This window comes from Salmo salar, chromosome 07 (assembly GCF_965601325.2).
Source record: "Salmo salar chromosome 07, fSalSal1, whole genome shotgun sequence".
In the NCBI taxonomy this organism is placed as follows: domain Eukaryota; kingdom Metazoa; phylum Chordata; class Actinopteri; order Salmoniformes; family Salmonidae; genus Salmo; species Salmo salar.
In genome coordinates, this window is record NC_138297.1 from 37,334,692 (window position 1) to 37,358,093 (window position 23,402).

Below are 23,402 nucleotides of genomic sequence, written 5' to 3' on the forward strand. Positions count from 1 at the left end.
GACACTTTTCAGCAAGGTGCAATCATGTAATACAGAAATAAAGAGTTTCTCACAAACAAGGTCTAAATCATGGATGATGCACTCTGTAAGTTGCATTTTGCTGTACTGTTTAAACTCGATGATAGAAAAACTGTTGACACTTTTCAGCAAGTTGCAATCATGTAATACAGAAATAAACAGTTTTTCACAAACAAGGTCTAAGATGTAAGTACAATTTTGCTGTACAGCTTAATCAGGATGATAGAAACACTGTTGACACTTTTCAGCAAGTTGTAATACAGAAATAAACCGTTTTTCACAAACAAGGTCTAAATAATGTTTGATGCACTCTGTAAGTTCAATTTTTGCTGTACTGTTTAAACTCGATGAAAGGAACATTGTTGACACTTTTCAGCAAGTTGCAATCATGTAATACAGAAATAAACCGTTTTTCACAAACAAGGTCTAAATCATGTAAGTACAATTTTGATGTACTGATTAATCAGGATGATAGAAACATTGTTGACACTTTTCAGCAAGTTGCAATCATGAAATACAGAAATAAAGAGTTTCTGACAAACAAGGTCTGTCATGTAAGTACAATTTTGCTGTACAGCTTAATCAGGATGATAGAAACACTGTTGACACTTTTCAGCAAGTTGTAATACAGAAATTAACAGTTTTTCAAAAACAAGGTCTAAGTCATGTTTGAGTCACTCTTTAAGAACCATTTTGCTGTACTGTTTAAGCTCGATGAAAGGAACATTGTTGACACTTTTCAGCAAGTTGCAATCATGAAATACAGAAAAAAACAATTTTTCACAAACAAGGTCTAAATCATGTTTGATGCACTCTGTAAGTTCCATTTTTGCTGTACTGTTTAAACTCGATGAAAGGAACATTGTTGACACTTTTCAGCAAGTTGCAATCATGTAACACAGAAATAAACAGTTTTTCAAAAACAAGGTCTAAGTCATGTTTGAGTCACTCTCTAAGTACCATTTTGCTGTACTGTTTAAACTCAATGAAAGGAACATTGTTGACAATTTTCAGCAAGTTGCAATCATGAAATACAGAAATAAAGAGTTTCTCACAAACAAGGTCTAAATCATGTTTGATGCACTCTGTATTTTCAATTTTTGCTGTACTGTTTAAACTCGATGATAGAAACATTGTTGACACTTTTCAGCAAGTTGCAATCATGTAATACAGAAATAAACAGTTTTTCAAAAACAAGGTCTAAGTCATGTTTGAGTCACTCTCTAAGTACCATTTTGCTGTACTGTTTAAACTCAATGAAAGGAACATTGTTGACACTTTTCAGCAAGTTGTAATACAGAAATAAACAGTTTTCACAAACAAGGTCTAAATCATGTAAGTACAATTTTGCTGTACTGCTTAATCAGGATGATAGAAACATTGTTGACACTTTTCAGCAAGTTGCAATCATGTAATACAGAAATAAAGTTTTTCACAAACAATGTCTAAGTCATGTAAGTACAATTTTGCTGTACAGCTTAATCAGGATGATAGAAACACTGTTGACACTTTTCAGCAAGTTGTAATACAGAAATAAACAGTTTTTCAAAAACAAGGTCTAAGCCATGTTTGAGTCACTCTGTAAGTACCATTTTGCTGTACTGTTTAAGCTCGATGAAAGGAACATTGTTGACACTTTTCAGCAAGTTGCAATCATGTAATACAGAAATAAACAGTTTTTCACAAACAAGGTCTAAATCATGTAAGTACAATTTTGCTGTACTGCTTAATCAGGATGATAGAAACATTGTTGACACTTTTCAGCAGGTTGCAATCATGTAATACAGAAATAAACCGTTTTTCACAAACACGGTCTAAATCATGTAAGTACAATTTTGCTGTACTGCTTAATCAGGATGATAGAAACATTGTTGACACTTTTCAGCAAGTTGCAATCATGTAATACAGAAATAAACCGTTTTTCACAAACAAGGTCTAAATCATGTAAGTACAATTTTGATGTACTGCTTAATCAGGATGATAGAAACATTGTTGACACTTTTCAGCAAGGTGCAATCATGTAATACAGAAATAAAGAGTTTCTCACAAACAAGGTCTAAGATGTAAGTACAATTTTGCTGTACAGCTTAATCAGGATGATAGAAACACTGTTGACACTTTTCAGCAAGTTGTAATACAGAAATAAACCGTTTTTCACAAACAAGGTCTAAATAATGTTTGATGCACTCTGTAAGTTCAATTTTTGCTGTACTGTTTAAACTCGATGAAAGGAACATTGTTGACACTTTTCAGCAAGTTGCAATCATGTAATACAGAAATAAACCGTTTTTCACAAACAAGGTCTAAATCATGTAAGTACAATTTTGATGTACTGCTTAATCAGGATGATAGAAACATTGTTGACACTTTTCAGCAAGTTGCAATCATGAAATACAGAAATAAAGAGTTTCTGACAAACAAGGTCTGTCATGTAAGTACAATTTTGCTGTACAGCTTAATCAGGATGATAGAAACACTGTTGACACTTTTCAGCAAGTTGTAATACAGAAATTAACAGTTTTTCAAAAACAAGGTCTAAGTCATGTTTGAGTCACTCTTTAAGAACCATTTTGCTGTACTGTTTAAGCTCGATGAAAGGAACATTGTTGACACTTTCAGCAAGTTGCAATCATGAAATACAGAAAAAAACAATTTTTCACAAACAAGGTCTAAATCATGTTTGATGCACTCTGTAAGTTCCATTTTTGCTGTACTGTTTAAACTCGATGAAAGGAACATTGTTGACACTTTTCAGCAAGTTGCAATCATGTAACACAGAAATAAACAGTTTTTCAAAAACAAGGTCTAAGTCATGTTTGAGTCACTCTCTAAGTACCATTTTGCTGTACTGTTTAAACTCAATGAAAGGAACATTGTTGACAATTTTCAGCAAGTTGCAATCATGAAATACAGAAATAAAGAGTTTCTCACAAACAAGGTCTAAATCATGTTTGATGCACTCTGTATTTTCAATTTTTGCTGTACTGTTTAAACTCGATGATAGAAACATTGTTGACACTTTTCAGCAAGTTGCAATCATGTAATACAGAAATAAACAGTTTTTCAAAAACAAGGTCTAAGTCATGTTTGAGTCACTCTCTAAGTACCATTTTGCTGTACTGTTTAAACTCAATGAAAGGAACATTGTTGACACTTTTCAGCAAGTTGTAATACAGAAATAAACAGTTTTCACAAACAAGGTCTAAATCATGTAAGTACAATTTTGCTGTACTGCTTAATCAGGATGATAGAAACATTGTTGACACTTTTCAGCAAGTTGCAATCATGTAATACAGAAATAAAGTTTTTCACAAACAATGTCTAAGTCATGTAAGTACAATTTTGCTGTACAGCTTAATCAGGATGATATAAACACTGTTGACACTTTTCAGCAAGTTGTAATACAGAAATAAACAGTTTTTCAAAAACAAGGTCTAAGCCATGTTTGAGTCACTCTGTAAGTACCATTTTGCTGTACTGTTTAAGCTCGATGAAAGGAACATTGTTGACACTTTTCAGCAAGTTGCAATCATGTAATACAGAAATAAACAGTTTTTCACAAACAAGGTCTAAATCATGTAAGTACAATTTTGCTGTACTGCTTAATCAGGATGATAGAAACATTGTTGACACTTTTCAGCAGGTTGCAATCATGTAATACAGAAATAAACCGTTTTTCACAAACACGGTCTAAATCATGTAAGTACAATTTTGCTGTACTGCTTAATCAGGATGATAGAAACATTGTTGACACTTTTCAGCAAGTTGCAATCATGTAATACAGAAATAAACCGTTTTTCACAAACAAGGTCTAAATCATGTAAGTACAATTTTGATGTACTGCTTAATCAGGATGATAGAAACATTGTTGACACTTTTCAGCAAGGTGCAATCATGTAATACAGAAATAAAGAGTTTCTCACAAACAAGGTCTAAATCATGTTTGATGCACTCTGTAAGTTGCATTTTGCTGTACTGTTTAAACTCGATGATAGAAAAACTGTTGACACTTTTCAGCAAGTTGCAATCATGTAATACAGAAATAAACAGTTTTTCACAAACAAGGTCTAAGATGTAAGTACAATTTTGCTGTACAGCTTAATCAGGATGATAGAAACACTGTTGACACTTTTCAGCAAGTTGTAATACAGAAATAAACCGTTTTTCACAAACAAGGTCTAAATAATGTTTGATGCACTCTGTAAGTTCAATTTTTGCTGTACTGTTTAAACTCGATGAAAGGAACATTGTTGACACTTTTCAGCAAGTTGCAATCATGTAATACAGAAATAAACCGTTTTTCACAAACAAGGTCTAAATCATGTAAGTACAATTTTGATGTACTGCTTAATCAGGATGATAGAATCATTGTTGACACTTTTCAGCAAGTTGCAATCATGTAATACAGAAATAAACAGTTTTTCAAAAAAAAAGGTGTAAGTCATGTTTGAGTCACTCTCTAAGTACCATTTTGCTGTACTGTTTAAACTCAATGAATTGAACATTGTTGACACTTTTCAGCAAGTTGCAATCATGTAATACAGAAATAAACCGTTTTTCACAAACAAGGTCTAAATCATGTCAGTACAATTTTGCTGTACTGCTTAACCTGTTGGGTCTAGGGGGCAGCATTTGCACGTCTGGATAAAAAAAATGTACCCGATTTAATCTGGTTACTAATCCTACCCAGTAACTAGAATATGCATATACTTATTATATATGGATAGAAAACACTCTAAAGTTTCCAAAACTGTTTGAATGGTGTCTGTGAGTATAACAGAACTCATTTGGCAGGCAAAACCCTGAGACATTTTCTGACAGGAAGTGGATACCTGATGTGTTGTATTGACTTTAAACCTCTCCCATTGAAAAACACAGGGGTTTAGGAATATTTTGGCACTTCCTATTGCTTCCACTAGATGTCACCAGCCTTTACAAAGTGTTTTGAGTCTTCTGGAGGGAGATCTGACCGAACAAGAGCCATGGAACGGTGATGTCCCATTAGACACCTGGCGCGCTACTTCATGTTGGGTACCCTCGTTCCAATACGTTATAAAAGGCTATGCATTCGTCCACCTTGAATATTATTCATGTTCTGGTTAAAAAAGCCCCTAATGATTTATGCTATACAACGTTTGACATGTTTGAACGAACGGAAATATATTTTTTCCCCTCGTTCATGACGAGAAGTCCGGCTGGCTTACATCATGTGCTAACGAGACGGAGATTTTTGGACATAAATGATGAGCTTTTTTGAACAAAACTACATTCGTTATGGACCTGTGATACCTGGAAGTGACATCTGATGAAGAGAATCAAAGGTAATGGATTATTTACATAGTATTTTCGATTTTAGATCTCCCCAACATGACGTCTAGTCTGTATCGCAACGCGTATTTTTCTGGGCACAGTGCTCAGATTATTGCAAAGTGTGATTTCCCAGTAAGGTTATTTTTAAATCTGGCAAGTTGATTGCGTTCAAAAGATGTAAATCTATAATTCTTTAAATGACAATATAATATTTTACCAATGTTTTCTAATTTTAATTATTTAATTTCTGACGCTGACTTGACTGCCGGTTATTGGAGGGAAACGATTTCCTCAACATCAATGCCATAGTAAAACGCTGTTTTTGTATATAAATATGAACTTGATAGAACTAAAAATGCATGCATTGTCTAACATAATGTCCTAGGAGTGTCATCTGATGGAGATTGTAAAAGGTTAGTGTATCATTTTAGCTGGTTTTATGGTTTTGGTGACCCTGTCTTTGACTTGACAAAACATTACACACAACTCTTGTAAATGTACTGTCCTAACATACTCTAAATTTATGCTTTCGCCGTAAAACCTTTTTGAAATCGTAAAACGTGGTTAGATTAAGGAGATGTTTATCTTTCAAATGGTGTAACATAGTTGTATTTTTGAAAAATTTGAATTTTGACATTTATTTGGATTCAAATTTGCCGCTCTTGAAATGCACCTGCTGTTGATGGAGTGCACCACAGGTGGCACGCTAGCGTCCCACCTAGCCCCAAGAGGTTAATCAGGATGATAGAAACTGTTGACACTTTTCAGCAAGTTGCAATCATGTACAGAAATAAACAGTTTTTCAAAAACAAGGTCTAAGTCATGTTTGAGTCACTCTCTAAGTACCATTTTGCTGTACTGTTTAAACTCAATGAAAGGAACATTGTTGACACTTTTCAGCAAGTTGCAATCATGTAATACAGAAATAAACCGTTTTTCACAAACAAGGTCTAAATCATGTAAGTACAATTTTGCTTTACTGCTTAATCAGGATGATAGAAACATTGTTGACACTTTTCAGCAAGTTGCAATCATGAAATACAGAAATAAAGAGTTTCTCACAAACAAGGTCTGTCATGTAAGTACAATTTTGCTGTACAGCTTAATCAGGATGATAGAAACACTGTTGACACTTTTCAGCAAGTTGTAATACAGAAATTAACAGTTTTTCAAAAACAAGGTCTAAGTCATGTTTGAGTCACTCTGTAAGAACCATTTTGCTGTACTGTTTAAGCTCGATGAAAGGAACATTGTTGACACTTTTCAGCAAGTTGCAATCATGAAATACAGAAAAAAACAATTTTTCACAAACAAGGTCTAAATCATGTTTGATGCACTCTGTAAGTTCCATTTTTGCTGTACTGTTTAAACTCGATGAAATGAACATTGTTGACACTTTTCAGCAAGTTGCAATCATGTAATACAGAAATAAACAGTTTTTCAAAAACAAGGTCTAAGTCATGTTTGAGTCACTCTCTAAGTACCATTTTGCTGTACTATTTAAACTCAATGAAAGGAACATTGTTGACACTTTTCAGCAAGTTGTAATACAGAAATAAACAGTTTTTCACAAACAAGGTCTAAATCATGTAAGTACAATTTTGCTGTACAGCTTAATCAGGATGATAGAAACACTGTTGACACTTTTCAGCAAGTTGTAATACAGAAATAAACAGTTTCTCACAAACAAGGTCTATGCCATGTTTGAGTCACTCTGTAAGTACCATTTTGCTGTACTGTTTAAGCTCGATGAAAGGAACATTGTTGACACTTTTCAGCAAGTTGCAATCATGTAATACAGAAATAAACCGTTTTTCACAAACAAGGTCTAAGTCATGTTTGAGTCACTCTCTAAGTACGATTTTGCTGTACTGTTTAAACTCAATGAAAGGAACATTGTTGACAATTTTCAGCAAGTTGCAATCATGAAATAGAGAAATAAAGAGTTTCTCACATACAAGGTCTAAATCATGTTTGATGCACTATGTATTTTCAATTTTTGCTGTACTGTTTAAACTCGATGAAAGGAACATTGTTGACACTTTTCAGCAAGTTGCAATCATGTAATACAGAAATAAACAGTTTTTCACAAACAAGGTCTAAATCATTTTTGATGCACTCTGATAGTCCATTTCTGCAGTACTGCTTAATCAGGATGATAGGAACACTGTTGACACTTTTCAGCAAGTTGCAATCATGAAATACAGAAAAAAACAATTTTTCACAAACAAGGTCTAAATCATGTTTGATGCACTCTGTAAGTTCCATTTTTGCTGTACTGTTTAAACTCGATGAAAGGAACATTGTTGACACTTTTCAGCAAGTTGCAATCATGTAACACAGAAATAAACAGTTTTTCAAAAACAAGGTCTAAGTCATGTTTGAGTCACTCTCTAAGTACCATTTTGCTGTACTGTTTAAACTCAATGAAAGGAACATTGTTGACAATTTTCAGCAAGTTGCAATCATGAAATACAGAAATAAAGAGTTTCTGACAAACAAGGTCTAAATCATGTTTGATGCACTCTGTATTTTCAATTTTTGCTGTACTGTTTAAACTCGATGATAGAAACATTGTTGACACTTTTCAGCAAGTTGCAATCATGTAATACAGAAATAAACAGTTTTTCAAAAACAAGGTCTAAGTCATGTTTGAGTCACTCTCTAAGTACCATTTTGCTGTACTGTTTAAACTCAATGAAAGGAACATTGTTGACACTTTTCAGCAAGTTGTAATACAGAAATAAACAGTTTTTCACAAACAAGGTCTAAATCATGTAAGTACAATTTTGCTGTACTGATTAATCATGATGATAGAAACATTGTTGACACTTTTCAGCAAGTTGCAATCATGTAATACAGAAATAAAGTTTTTCACAAACAATGTCTAAGTCATGTAAGTACAATTTTGCTGTACAGCTTAATCAGGATGATAGAAACACTGTTGACACTTTTCAGCAAGTTGTAATACAGAAATAAACAGTTTTTCAAAAACAAGGTCTAAGCCATGTTTGAGTCACTCTGTAAGTACCATTTTGCTGTACTGTTTAAGCTCGATGAAAGGAACATTGTTGACACTTTTCAGCAAGTTGCAATCATGTAATACAGAAATAAACCGTTTTTCACAAACAAGGTCTAAATCATGTAAGTACAATTTTGATGTACTGCTTAATCAGGATGATAGAATCATTGTTGACACTTTTCAGCAAGTTGCAATCATGTAATACAGAAATAAACAGTTTTTCAAAAAAAAAGGTGTAAGTCATGTTTGAGTCACTCTCTAAGTACCATTTTGCTGTACTGTTTAAACTCAATGAATTGAACATTGTTGACACTTTTCAGCAAGTTGCAATCATGTAATACAGAAATAAACCGTTTTTCACAAACAAGGTCTAAATCATGTCAGTACAATTTTGCTGTACTGCTTAATCAGGATGATAGAAACATTGTTGACACTTTTCAGCAAGTTGCAATCATGTACAGAAATAAACAGTTTTTCAAAAACAAGGTCTAAGTCATGTTTGAGTCACTCTCTAAGTACCATTTTGCTCTACTGTTTAAACTCAATGAAAGGAACATTGTTGACACTTTTCAGCAAGTTGCAATCATGTAATACAGAAATAAACCGTTTTTCACAAACAAGGTCTAAATCATGTAAGTACAATTTTGCTTTACTGCTTAATCAGGATGATAGAAACATTGTTGACACTTTTCAGCAAGTTGCAATCATGAAATACAGAAATAAAGAGTTTCTCACAAACAAGGTCTGTCATGTAAGTACAATTTTGCTGTACAGCTTAATCAGGATGATAGAAACACTGTTGACACTTTTCAGCAAGTTGTAATACAGAAATTAACAGTTTTTCAAAAACAAGGTCTAAGTCATGTTTGAGTCACTCTGTAAGAACCATTTTGCTGTACTGTTTAAGCTCGATGAAAGGAACATTGTTGACACTTTTCAGCAAGTTGCAATCATGAAATACAGAAAAAAACAATTTTTCACAAACAAGGTCTAAATCATGTTTGATGCACTCTGTAAGTTCCATTTTTGCTGTACTGTTTAAACTCGATGAAAGGAACATTGTTGACACTTTTCAGCAAGTTGCAATCATGTAATACAGAAATAAACAGTTTTTCAAAAACAAGGTCTAAGTCATGTTTGAGTCACTCTCTAAGTACCATTTTGCTGTACTATTTAAACTCAATGAAAGGAACATTGTTGACACTTTTCAGCAAGTTGTAATACAGAAATAAACAGTTTTTCACAAACAAGGTCTAAATCATGTAAGTACAATTTTGCTGTACAGCTTAATCAGGATGATAGAAACACTGTTGACACTTTTCAGCAAGTTGTAATACAGAAATAAACAGTTTCTCACAAACAAGGTCTATGCCATGTTTGAGTCACTCTGTAAGTACCATTTTGCTGTACTGTTTAAGCTCGATGAAAGGAACATTGTTGACACTTTTCAGCAAGTTGCAATCATGTAATACAGAAATAAACCGTTTTTCACAAACAAGGTCTAAGTCATGTTTGAGTCACTCTCTAAGTACGATTTTGCTGTACTGTTTAAACTCAATGAAAGGAACATTGTTGACAATTTTCAGCAAGTTGCAATCATGAAATACAGAAATAAAGAGTTTCTCACATACAAGGTCTAAATCATGTTTGATGCACTATGTATTTTCAATTTTTGCTGTACTGTTTAAACTCGATGAAAGGAACATTGTTGACACTTTTCAGCAAGTTGCAATCATGTAATACAGAAATAAACAGTTTTTCACAAACAAGGTCTAAATCATTTTTGATGCACTCTGATAGTCCATTTCTGCAGTACTGCTTAATCAGGATGATAGGAACACTGTTGACACTTTTCAGCAAGTTGCAATCATGAAATACAGAAAAAAACAATTTTTCACAAACAAGGTCTAAATCATGTTTGATGCACTCTGTAAGTTCCATTTTTGCTGTACTGTTTAAACTCGATGAAAGGAACATTGTTGACACTTTTCAGCAAGTTGCAATCATGTAACACAGAAATAAACAGTTTTTCAAAAACAAGGTCTAAGTCATGTTTGAGTCACTCTCTAAGTACCATTTTGCTGTACTGTTTAAACTCAATGAAAGGAACATTGTTGACAATTTTCAGCAAGTTGCAATCATGAAATACAGAAATAAAGAGTTTCTCACAAACAAGGTCTAAATCATGTTTGATGCACTCTGTATTTTCAATTTTTGCTGTACTGTTTAAACTCGATGATAGAAACATTGTTGACACTTTTCAGCAAGTTGCAATCATGTAATACAGAAATAAACAGTTTTTCAAAAACAAGGTCTAAGTCATGTTTGAGTCACTCTCTAAGTACCATTTTGCTGTACTGTTTAAACTCAATGAAAGGAACATTGTTGACACTTTTCAGCAAGTTGTAATACAGAAATAAACAGTTTTTCACAAACAAGGTCTAAATCATGTAAGTACAATTTTGCTGTACTGCTTAATCAGGATGATAGAAACATTGTTGACACTTTTCAGCAAGTTGCAATCATGTAATACAGAAATAAAGTTTTTCACAAACAATGTCTAAGTCATGTAAGTACAATTTTGCTGTACAGCTTAATCAGGATGATAGAAACACTGTTGACACTTTTCAGCAAGTTGTAATACAGAAATAAACAGTTTTTCAAAAACAAGGTCTAAGCCATGTTTGAGTCACTCTGTAAGTACCATTTTGCTGTACTGTTTAAGCTCGATGAAAGGAACATTGTTGACACTTTTCAGCAAGTTGCAATCATGTAATACAGAAATAAACAGTTTTTCACAAACAAGGTCTAAATCATGTAAGTACAATTTTGCTGTACTGCTTAATCAGGATGATAGAAACATTGTTGACACTTTTCAGCAGGTTGCAATCATGTAATACAGAAATAAACCGTTTTTCACAAACACGGTCTAAATCATGTAAGTACAATTTTGCTGTACTGCTTAATCAGGATGATAGAAACATTGTTGACACTTTTCAGCAAGTTGCAATCATGTAATACAGAAATAAACCGTTTTTCACAAACAAGGTCTAAATCATGTAAGTACAATTTTGATGTACTGCTTAATCAGGATGATAGAAACATTGTTGACACTTTTCAGCAAGGTGCAATCATGTAATACAGAAATAAAGAGTTTCTCACAAACAAGGTCTAAATCATGTTTGATGCACTCTGTAAGTTGCATTTTGCTGTACTGTTTAAACTCGATGATAGAAAAACTGTTGACACTTTTCAGCAAGTTGCAATCATGTAATACAGAAATAAACAGTTTTTCACAAACAAGGTCTAAGATGTAAGTACAATTTTGCTGTACAGCTTAATCAGGATGATAGAAACACTGTTGACACTTTTCAGCAAGTTGTAATACAGAAATAAACCGTTTTTCACAAACAAGGTCTAAATAATGTTTGATGCACTCTGTAAGTTCAATTTTTGCTGTACTGTTTAAACTCGATGAAAGGAACATTGTTGACACTTTTCAGCAAGTTGCAATCATGTAATACAGAAATAAACCGTTTTTCACAAACAAGGTCTAAATCATGTAAGTACAATTTTGATGTACTGCTTAATCAGGATGATAGAATCATTGTTGACACTTTTCAGCAAGTTGCAATCATGTAATACAGAAATAAACAGTTTTTCAAAAAAAAAGTTGTAAGTCATGTTTGAGTCACTCTCTAAGTACCATTTTGCTGTACTGTTTAAACTCAATGAATTGAACATTGTTGACACTTTTCAGCAAGTTGCAATCATGTAATACAGAAATAAACCGTTTTTCACAAACAAGGTCTAAATCATGTCAGTACAATTTTGCTGTACTGCTTAATCAGGATGATAGAAACATTGTTGACACTTTTCAGCAAGTTGCAATCATGTACAGAAATAAACAGTTTTTCAAAAACAAGGTCTAAGTCATGTTTGAGTCACTCTCTAAGTACCATTTTGCTGTACTGTTTAAACTCAATGAAAGGAACATTGTTGACACTTTTCAGCAAGTTGCAATCATGAAATACAGAAATAAAGAGTTTCTCACAAACAAGGTCTGTCATGTAAGTACAATTTTGCTGTACAGCTTAATCAGGATGATAGAAACACTGTTGACACTTTTCAGCAAGTTGTAATACAGAAATTAACAGTTTTTCAAAAACAAGGTCTAAGTCATGTTTGAGTCACTCTGTAAGAACCATTTTGCTGTACTGTTTAAGCTCGATGAAAGGAACATTGTTGACACTTTTCAGCAAGTTGCAATCATGAAATACAGAAAAAAACAATTTTTCACAAACAAGGTCTAAATCATGTTTGATGCACTCTGTAAGTTCCATTTTTGCTGTACTGTTTAAACTCGATGAAAGGAACATTGTTGACACTTTTCAGCAAGTTGCAATCATGTAACACAGAAATAAACAGTTTTTCAAAAACAAGGTCTAAGTCATGTTTGAGTCACTCTCTAAGTACCATTTTGCTGTACTGTTTAAACTCAATGAAAGGAACATTGTTGACAATTTTCAGCAAGTTGCAATCATGAAATACAGAAATAAAGAGTTTCTCACAAACAAGGTCTAAATCATGTTTGATGCACTCTGTATTTTCAATTTTTGCTGTACTGTTTAAACTCGATGATAGAAACATTGTTGACACTTTTCAGCAAGTTGCAATCATGTAATACAGAAATAAACAGTTTTTCAAAAACAAGGTCTAAGTCATGTTTGAGTCACTCTCTAAGTACCATTTTGCTGTACTGTTTAAACTCAATGAAAGGAACATTGTTGACACTTTTCAGCAAGTTGTAATACAGAAATAAACAGTTTTTCACAAACAAGGTCTAAATCATGTAAGTACAATTTTGCTGTACTGCTTAATCAGGATGATAGAAACATTGTTGACACTTTTCAGCAAGTTGCAATCATGTAATACAGAAATAAAGTTTTTCACAAACAATGTCTAAGTCATGTAAGTACAATTTTGCTGTACAGCTTAATCAGGATGATAGAAACACTGTTGACACTTTTCAGCAAGTTGTAATACAGAAATAAACAGTTTTTCAAAAACAAGGTCTAAGCCATGTTTGAGTCACTCTGTAAGTACCATTTTGCTGTACTGTTTAAGCTCGATGAAAGGAACATTGTTGACACTTTTCAGCAAGTTGCAATCATGTAATACAGAAATAAACAGTTTTTCACAAACAAGGTCTAAATCATGTAAGTACAATTTTGCTGTACTGCTTAATCAGGATGATAGAAACATTGTTGACACTTTTCAGCAGGTTGCAATCATGTAATACAGAAATAAACCGTTTTTCACAAACACGGTCTAAATCATGTAAGTACAATTTTGCTGTACTGCTTAATCAGGATGATAGAAACATTGTTGACACTTTTCAGCAAGTTGCAATCATGTAATACAGAAATAAACCGTTTTTCACAAACAAGGTCTAAATCATGTAAGTACAATTTTGATGTACTGCTTAATCAGGATGATAGAAACATTGTTGACACTTTTCAGCAAGGTGCAATCATGTAATACAGAAATAAAGAGTTTCTCACAAACAAGGTCTAAATCATGTTTGATGCACTCTGTAAGTTGCATTTTGCTGTACTGTTTAAACTCGATGATAGAAAAACTGTTGACACTTTTCAGCAAGTTGCAATCATGTAATACAGAAATAAACAGTTTTTCACAAACAAGGTCTAAGATGTAAGTACAATTTTGCTGTACAGCTTAATCAGGATGATAGAAACACTGTTGACACTTTTCAGCAAGTTGTAATACAGAAATAAACCGTTTTTCACAAACAAGGTCTAAATAATGTTTGATGCACTCTGTAAGTTCAATTTTTGCTGTACTGTTTAAACTCGATGAAAGGAACATTGTTGACACTTTTCAGCAAGTTGCAATCATGTAATACAGAAATAAACCGTTTTTCACAAACAAGGTCTAAATCATGTAAGTACAATTTTGATGTACTGCTTAATCAGGATGATAGAATCATTGTTGACACTTTTCAGCAAGTTGCAATCATGTAATACAGAAATAAACAGTTTTTCAAAAAAAAAGTTGTAAGTCATGTTTGAGTCACTCTCTAAGTACCATTTTGCTGTACTGTTTAAACTCAATGAATTGAACATTGTTGACACTTTTCAGCAAGTTGCAATCATGTAATACAGAAATAAACCGTTTTTCACAAACAAGGTCTAAATCATGTCAGTACAATTTTGCTGTACTGCTTAATCAGGATGATAGAAACATTGTTGACACTTTTCAGCAAGTTGCAATCATGTACAGAAATAAACAGTTTTTCAAAAACAAGGTCTAAGTCATGTTTGAGTCACTCTCTAAGTACCATTTTGCTGTACTGTTTAAACTCAATGAAAGGAACATTGTTGACACTTTTCAGCAAGTTGCAATCATGAAATACAGAAATAAAGAGTTTCTCACAAACAAGGTCTGTCATGTAAGTACAATTTTGCTGTACAGCTTAATCAGGATGATAGAAACACTGTTGACACTTTTCAGCAAGTTGTAATACAGAAATTAACAGTTTTTCAAAAACAAGGTCTAAGTCATGTTTGAGTCACTCTGTAAGAACCATTTTGCTGTACTGTTTAAGCTCGATGAAAGGAACATTGTTGACACTTTTCAGCAAGTTGCAATCATGAAATACAGAAAAAAACAATTTTTCACAAACAAGGTCTAAATCATGTTTGATGCACTCTGTAAGTTCCATTTTTGCTGTACTGTTTAAACTCGATGAAAGGAACATTGTTGACACTTTTCAGCAAGTTGCAATCATGTAATACAGAAATAAACAGTTTTTCAAAAAAAAAGGTGTAAGTCATGTTTGAGTCACTCTCTAAGTACCATTTTGCTGTACTGTTTAAACTCAATGAATTGAACATTGTTGACACTTTTCAGCAAGTTGCAATCATGTAATACAGAAATAAACCGTTTTTCACAAACAAGGTCTAAATCATGTCAGTACAATTTTGCTGTACTGCTTAATCAGGATGATAGAAACATTGTTGACACTTTTCAGCAAGTTGCAATCATGTACAGAAATAAACAGTTTTTCAAAAACAAGGTCTAAGTCATGTTTGAGTCACTCTCTAAGTACCATTTTGCTGTACTGTTTAAACTCAATGAAAGGAACATTGTTGACACTTTTCAGCAAGTTGCAATCATGTAATACAGAAATAAACCGTTTTTCACAAACAAGGTCTAAATCATGTAAGTACAATTTTGCTTTACTGCTTAATCAGGATGATAGAAACATTGTTGACACTTTTCAGCAAGTTGCAATCATGTACAGAAATAAACAGTTTTTCAAAAACAAGGTCTAAGTCATGTTTGAGTCACTCTCTAAGTACCATTTTGCTGTACTGTTTAAACTCAATGAAAGGAACATTGTTGACACTTTTCAGCAAGTTGCAATCATGAAATACAGAAATAAAGAGTTTCTCACAAACAAGGTCTAAATCATGTAAGTACAATTTTGCTGTACTGCTTAATCAGGATGATAGAAACATTGTTGACACTTTTCAGCAAGTTGCAATCATGTAATACAGAAATAAACAGTTTTTCACAAACAAGGTCTAAGTCATGTAAGTACAATTTTGCTGTATAGCTTAATCAGGATGATAGAAACACTGTTGACACTTTTCAGCAAGTTGTAATACAGAAATAAACAGTTTTTCACAAACAAGGTCTAAATCATGTAAGTACAATTTTGCTGTACTGCTTAATCAGGATGATAGAAACATTGTTGACACTTTTCAGCAAGTTGCAATCATGTAATACAGAAATAAAGTTTTTCACAAACAATGTCTAAGTCATGTAAGTACAATTTTGCTGTACAGCTTAATCAGGATGATAGAAACACTGTTGACACTTTTCAGCAAGTTGTAATACAGAAATAAACAGTTTTTCAAAAACAAGGTCTAAGCCATGTTTGAGTCACTCTGTAAGTACCATTTTGCTGTACTGTTTAAGCTCGATGAAAGGAACATTGTTGACACTTTTCAGCAAGTTGCAATCATGTAATACAGAAATAAACTGTTTTTCAAAAACAAGGTCTAAGTCATGTTTGAGTCACTCTCTAAGTACCATTTTGCTGTACTGTTTAAACTCAATGAAAGGAACATTGTTGACAATTTTCAGCAAGTTGCAATCATGAAATACAGAAATAAAGAGTTTCTCACAAACAAGGTCTAAATCATGTTTGATGCACTCTGTATTTTCAATTTTTGCTGTACTGTTTAAACTCGATGATAGAAACATTGTTGACACTTTTCAGCAAGTTGCAATCATGTAATACAGAAATAAACAGTTTTTCAAAAACAAGGTCTAAGTCATGTTTGAGTCACTCTCTAAGTACCATTTTGCTGTACTGTTTAAACTCAATGAAAGGAACATTGTTGACACTTTTCAGCAAGATGCAATCATGAAATACAGAAATAAACAGTTTTTCACAAACAAGGTCTAAGTCATGTAAGTACAATTTTGCTGTACAGCTTAATCAGGATGATAGAAACACTGTTGACACTTTTCAGCAAGTTGTAATACAGAAATAAACAGTTTTTCACAAACAAGGTCTAAATAATGTTTGATGCACTCTGTAAGTACCATTTTTGCTGAACTGTTTAAACTCGATGAAAGGAACATTGTTGACACTTTTCAGCAAGTTGCAATCATGTAATACAGAAATAAACAGTTTTTCAAAAACAAGGTCTAAGTCATGTTTGAGTCACTGTAAGTACCATTTTGCTGTACTGTTTAAGCTCGATGAAAGGAACATTGTTGACACTTTTCAGCAAGTTGCAATCATGTAATACAGAAATAAACAGTTTTTCAAAAACAAGGTCTAAGTACAATTATTCTGTACTGCTTAATCAGGATGATAGGAACACTGTTGACACTTTTCAACAAGTTGCAATCATGTAATACAGAAATAAACAGTTTTTCAAAAACAAGGTCTAAGTCATGTTTGAGTCACTCTGTAAGTACCATTTTGCTGTACTGTTTAAGCTCGATGAAAGGAACATTGTTGACACTTTTCAGCAAGTTGCAATCATGAAATACAGAAAAAAACAGTTTTTCACAAACAAGGTCTAACCTGTTAGGGCTAGGGGGCAGCATTGACACGGCTGGATAAAAAACATACCCGATTTAATCTGGTTACCACTCCTACTCAGTAACTAGAATATGCATATACTTATTACATATGGATAGAAAACACCCTAAATTTTCTAAAACTGTTTGAATGGTGTCTGTGAGTATAACAGAACTCAAATGGCAGGTCAAAACCGGAGAGATTCCTTTACAGGAAGTGGCCTGTCTGACCATTTGTTGAACTTCTTTTCCATCTCTATCATTTACTAAGGATCTCTGCTCTAACGTGACACTTCCCACGTCTTCCATAGGCTCTCAGAGCCCGGGAAAAAACAGAATGTCGTCATTCCAGCCCCAGGCTGAAACACATTATCGCCTTTCTCAAGTGGCCCATCAAGAGACACTAGCTTATGCGCGTGACCCCGACCGCCCCCGCCTTTGGGATTTTTTCCTCTGTTTGCCGAAAAGGAGATTCCCTGTCGGAATATTATCGCTTTTCTACGAGAAAAATGTCGTAAAAATTGATTTTAAACAGCGATTGACATGCTTCGAAGTACGGTAATGGAATACTTAGAATTTTATTGTCACGAATTGCGCCAAGCGCGTGACACTTCTTTACTATTTCGGATAGTGTCTGGAACGCACGAACAAAACGCCGCTATTCGGATATAACGATGGATTATTTTGGACCAAACCAACATTTGTTATTGAAGTAGCTGTCCTGGGTGTGTATTCTGACGAAGACAACAAAAGGTAATGACATTTTTATAATAGTAAATATGATTATGGTGAGTGCTAAACTTGCCGGGTGTCTAAATAGCGAGCCCGTGATGCCTGGGCTATGTACTTAGAATATTGCAAAATGTGCTTTCACCAAAAAGCTATTTTAAAATCGGACATATCGAGTGCATAGAGGAGGTCTGTATCTATAATTCTTAAAATAATTGTTATGCTTTTTGTGAACGTTTATCGTGAGTAATTTAGTAAAATGGTAGCGAATTCCCCGGAAGTTTGCGGGGGATATGCTAGTTCTGAACGTCACATGCTAATGTAAAAAGCTGGTTTTTGATATAAATATGAACTTGATTGAACAAAACATGCATGTATTGTATAACATAATGTCCTAGGGTTGTCATCTGATGAAGATCATCAAAGGTGAGTGCTGCATTTAGCTGTCTTCTGGGTTTTGGTGACATTATATGCTGGCTTGAAAAATGGGTGTCTGATTATTTCTGGCTTGGTACTCTGCTGACATAATCTAATGTTTTGCTTTCGTTGTAAAGCCTTTTTGAAATCGGACAGTGTGGTTAGATTAACGAGAGTCTTATCTTTAAATGGCTGTAAAATAGTCATATGTTTGAGAAATTGAAGTAATAGGATTTTTAAGGTTTTGAAAATCGCGCCACAGGATAGCCGTGGCTGTTACGTAGGTGGGACGAATTCGTCCCGCCTAGCCTAGAGAGGCTAAATCATGTTTGATGCACTCTGATAGTCCATTTCTGCTGTACTGTTTAATCAGGATGATAGGAACACTGTTGACACTTTTCAGCAAGTTGCAATCATGTAATACAGAAATAAACCGTTTTTCAAAAACAAGGTCTAAGTCATGTTTGAGTCACTCTCTAAGTACCATTTTGCTGTACTGTTTAAACTCAATGAAAGGAACATTGTTGACAATTTTCAGCAAGTTGCAATCATGAAATACAGAAATAAAGAGTTTCTCACAAACAAGGTCTAAATCATGTTTGATGCACTCTGTATTTTCAATTTTTGCTGTACTGTTTAAACTCGATGATAGAAACATTGTTGACACTTTTCAGCAAGTTGCAATCATGTAATACAGAAATAAACAGTTTTTCAAAAACAAGGTCTAAGTCATGTTTGAGTCACTCTCTAAGTACCATTTTGGTGTACTTTTTAAACTCAATGAAAGGAACATTGTTGACACTTTTCAGCAAGTTGCAATCATGAAATACAGAAATAAACAGTTTTTCACAAACAAGGTCTAAGTCATGTAAATACAATTTTGCTGTACAGCTTAATCAGGATGATAGAAACACTGTTGACACTTTTCAGCAAGTTGTAATACAGAAATAAACAGTTTTTCACAAACAAGGTCTAAATCATGTAAGTACAATTTTGCTGTCCTGCTTAATCAGGATAATAGAAACATTGTTGACACTTTTCAGCAAGTTGCAATCATGTAATACAGAAATAAAGTTTTTCACAAACAATGTCTAAGTCATGTAAGTACAATTTTGCTGTACAGCTTAATCAGGATGATAGAAACACTGTTGACACTTTTCAGCAAGTTGTAATACAGAAATAAACAGTTTTTCAAAAACAAGGTCTAAGCCATGTTTGAGTCACTCTGTAAGTACCATTTTGCTGTACTGTTTAAGCTCGATGAAAGGAACATTGTTGACACATTTCAGCAAGTTGCAATCATGTAATACAGAAATAAACCGTTTTTCACAAACAAGGTCTAAATCATGTAAGTACAATTTTGCTGTACTGCTTAATCAGGATGATAGAAACATTGTTGACACTTTTCAGCAAGTTGAAATCATGTAATACAGAAATAAATCGTTTTTCACAAACAAGGTCTAAATCATGTAAGTACAATTTTGCTGTACTGCTTAATCAGGATGATAGAAACATTGTTGACACTTTTCAGCAAGTTGCAATCATGTAATACAGAAATAAAGTTTTTCACAAACAATGTCTAAGTCATGTAAGTACAATTTTGCTGTACAGCTTAATCAGGATGATAGAAACACTGTTGACACTTTTCAGCAAGTTGTAATACAGAAATAAACAGTTTTTCAAAAACAAGGTCTAAGCCATGTTTGAGTCACTCTGTAAGTGACTCAAACATGCTGTACTGTTTAAGCTCGATGAAAGGAACATTGTTGACACTTTTCAGCAAGTTGCAATCATGTAATACAGAAATAAACCGTTTTTCACAAACAAGGTCTAAATCATGTAAGTACAATTTTGCTGTACTGCTTAATCAGGATGATAGAAACATTGTTGACACTTTTCAGCAAGTTGCAATCATGTAATACAGAAATAAACAGTTTTTCACAAACAAGGTCTAAATAATGTTTGATGCACTCTGTAAGTACCATTTTTGCTGTACTGTTTAAACTCAATGAAAGGAACATTGTTGACACTTTTCAGCAAGTTGCAATCATGTAATACAGAAATAAACAGTTTTTCACAAACAAGGTCTAAGTCATGTAAGTACAATTTTGCTGTATAGCTTAATCAGGATGATAGAAACACTGTTGACACTTTTCAGCAAGTTGTAATACAGAAATAAACAGTTTTTCACAAACAAGGTCTAAATCATGTAAGTACAATTTTGCTGTACTGCTTAATCAGGATGATAGAAACATTGTTGACACTTTTCAGGAATTTGCAATCATGTAATACAGAAATACACAGTTTTTCACAAACAAGGTCTAAATAATGTTTTATGCACTCTGTAAGTACAATTTTGCTGTACAGCTTAATCAGGATGATAGAAACACTGTTGACACTTTTCAGCAAGTTGTAATACAGAAATAAACAGTTTTTCAAAAACAAGGTCTAAGTCATGTTTGAGTCACTCTGTAAGAACCATTTTGCTGTACTGTTTAAGCTCAATGAAAGGAACATTGTTGACACTTTTCAGCAAGTTGCAATCATGAAATACAGAAAAAAACAATTTTTCACAAACAAGGTCTAAATCATGTTTGATGCACTCTGTAAGTTCCATTTTTGCTGTACTGTTTAAACTCGATGAAAGGAACATTGTTGACACTTTTCAGCAAGTTGCAATCATGTAATACAGAAATAAACAGTTTTTCACAAACAAGGTCTAAGCCATGTTTGAGTCACTCTGTAAGTACCATTTTTGCTGTACTGTTTAAGCTCGATGAAAGGAACATTGTTGACACTTTTCAGCAAGTTGCAATCATGTAATACAGAAATAAACAGTTTTTCAAAAACAAGGTCTAAGTCATGTTTGAGTCACTGTAAGTACCATTTTGCTGTACTGTTTAAGCTCGATGAAAGGAACATTGTTGACACTTTTCAGCAAGTTGCAATCATGTAATACAGAAATAAACAGTTTTTCAAAAACAAGGTCTAAGTACAATTATTCTGTAATGCTTAATCAGGATGATAGGAACACTGTTGACACTTTTCAGCAAGTTGCAATCATGTAATACAGAAATACACCGTTTTTCAAAAACAAGGTCTAAGTCATGTTTGAGTCACTCTGTAAGTACCATTTTGCTGTACTGTTTAAGCTCGATGAAAGGAACATTGTTGACACTTTTCAGCAAGTTGCAATCATGAAATACAGAAAAAAACAGTTTTTCACAAACAAGGTCTAAATCATGTTTGATGCACTCTGATAGTCCATTTCTGCTGTACTGTTTAATCAGGATGATAGGAACACTGTTGACACTTTTCAGCAAGTTGCAATCATGTAATACAGAAATAAACAGTTTTTCAAAAACAAGGTCTAAGTCATGTTTGAGTCACTCTGTAAGAACCATTTTGCTGTACTGTTTAAGCTCAATGAAAGGAACATTGTTGACACTTTTCAGCAAGTTGCAATCATGAAATACAGAAAAAAACTATTTTTCACAAACAAGGTCTAAATCATGTTTGATGCACTCTGTAAGTTCCATTTTTGCTGTACTGTTTAAACTCGATGAAAGGAACATTGTTGACACTTTTCAGCAAGTTGCAATCATGTAATACAGAAATAAACCGTTTTTCACAAACAAGGTCTAAGCCATGTTTGAGTCACTCTGTAAGTACCATTTTGCTGTACTGTTTAAGCTCGATGAAAGGAACATTGTTGACACTTTTCAGCAAGTTGCAATCATGAAATACAGAAAAAAACAGTTTTTCACAAACAAGGTCTAAGTCATGTAAGTACAATTTTGCTGTACTGCTTAATCAGGATGATAGAAACACTGTTGACACTTTTCAGCAAGTTGTAATACAGAAATAAACAGTTTTTCACAAACAAGGTCTAAATAATGTTTTATGCACTCTGTAAGTACCATTTTTGCTGAACTGTTTAAACTCGATGAAAGGAACATTGTTGACACTTTTCAGCAAGTTGCAATCATGTAATACAGAAATAAACAGTTTTTCAAAAACAAGGTCTAAGTCATGTTTGAGTCACTGTAAGTACCATTTTGCTGTACTGTTTAAGCTCGATGAAAGGAACATTGTTGACACTTTTCAGCAAGTTGCAATCATGTAATACAGAAATAAACAGTTTTTCAAAAACAAGGTCTAAGTACAATTATTCTGTACTGCTTAATCAGGATGATAGGAACACTGTTGACACTTTTCAGCAAGTTGCAATCATGTAATACAGAAATAAACAGTTTTTCAAAAACAAGGTCTAAGTCATGTTTGAGTCACTCTGTAAGTACCATTTTGCTGTACTGTTTAAGCTCGATGAAAGGAACATTGTTGACACTTTTCAGCAAGTTGCAATCATGAAATACAGAAAAAAACAGTTTTTCACAAACAAGGTCTAACCTGTTAGGGCTAGGGGGCAGCATTGACACGGCTGGATAAAAAACATACCCGATTTAATCTGGTTACCACTCCTACTCAGTAACTAGAATATGCATATACTTATTACATATGGATAGAAAACACCCTAAATTTTCTAAAACTGTTTGAATGGTGTCTGTGAGTATAACAGAACTCAAATGGCAGGTCAAAACCGGAGAGATTCCTTTACAGGAAGTGGCCTGTCTGACCATTTGTTGAACTTCTTTTCCATCTCTATCATTTACTAAGGATCTCTGCTCTAACGTGACACTTCCCACGTCTTCCATAGGCTCTCAGAGCCCGGGAAAAAACAGAATGTCGTCATTCCAGCCCCAGGCTGAAACACATTATC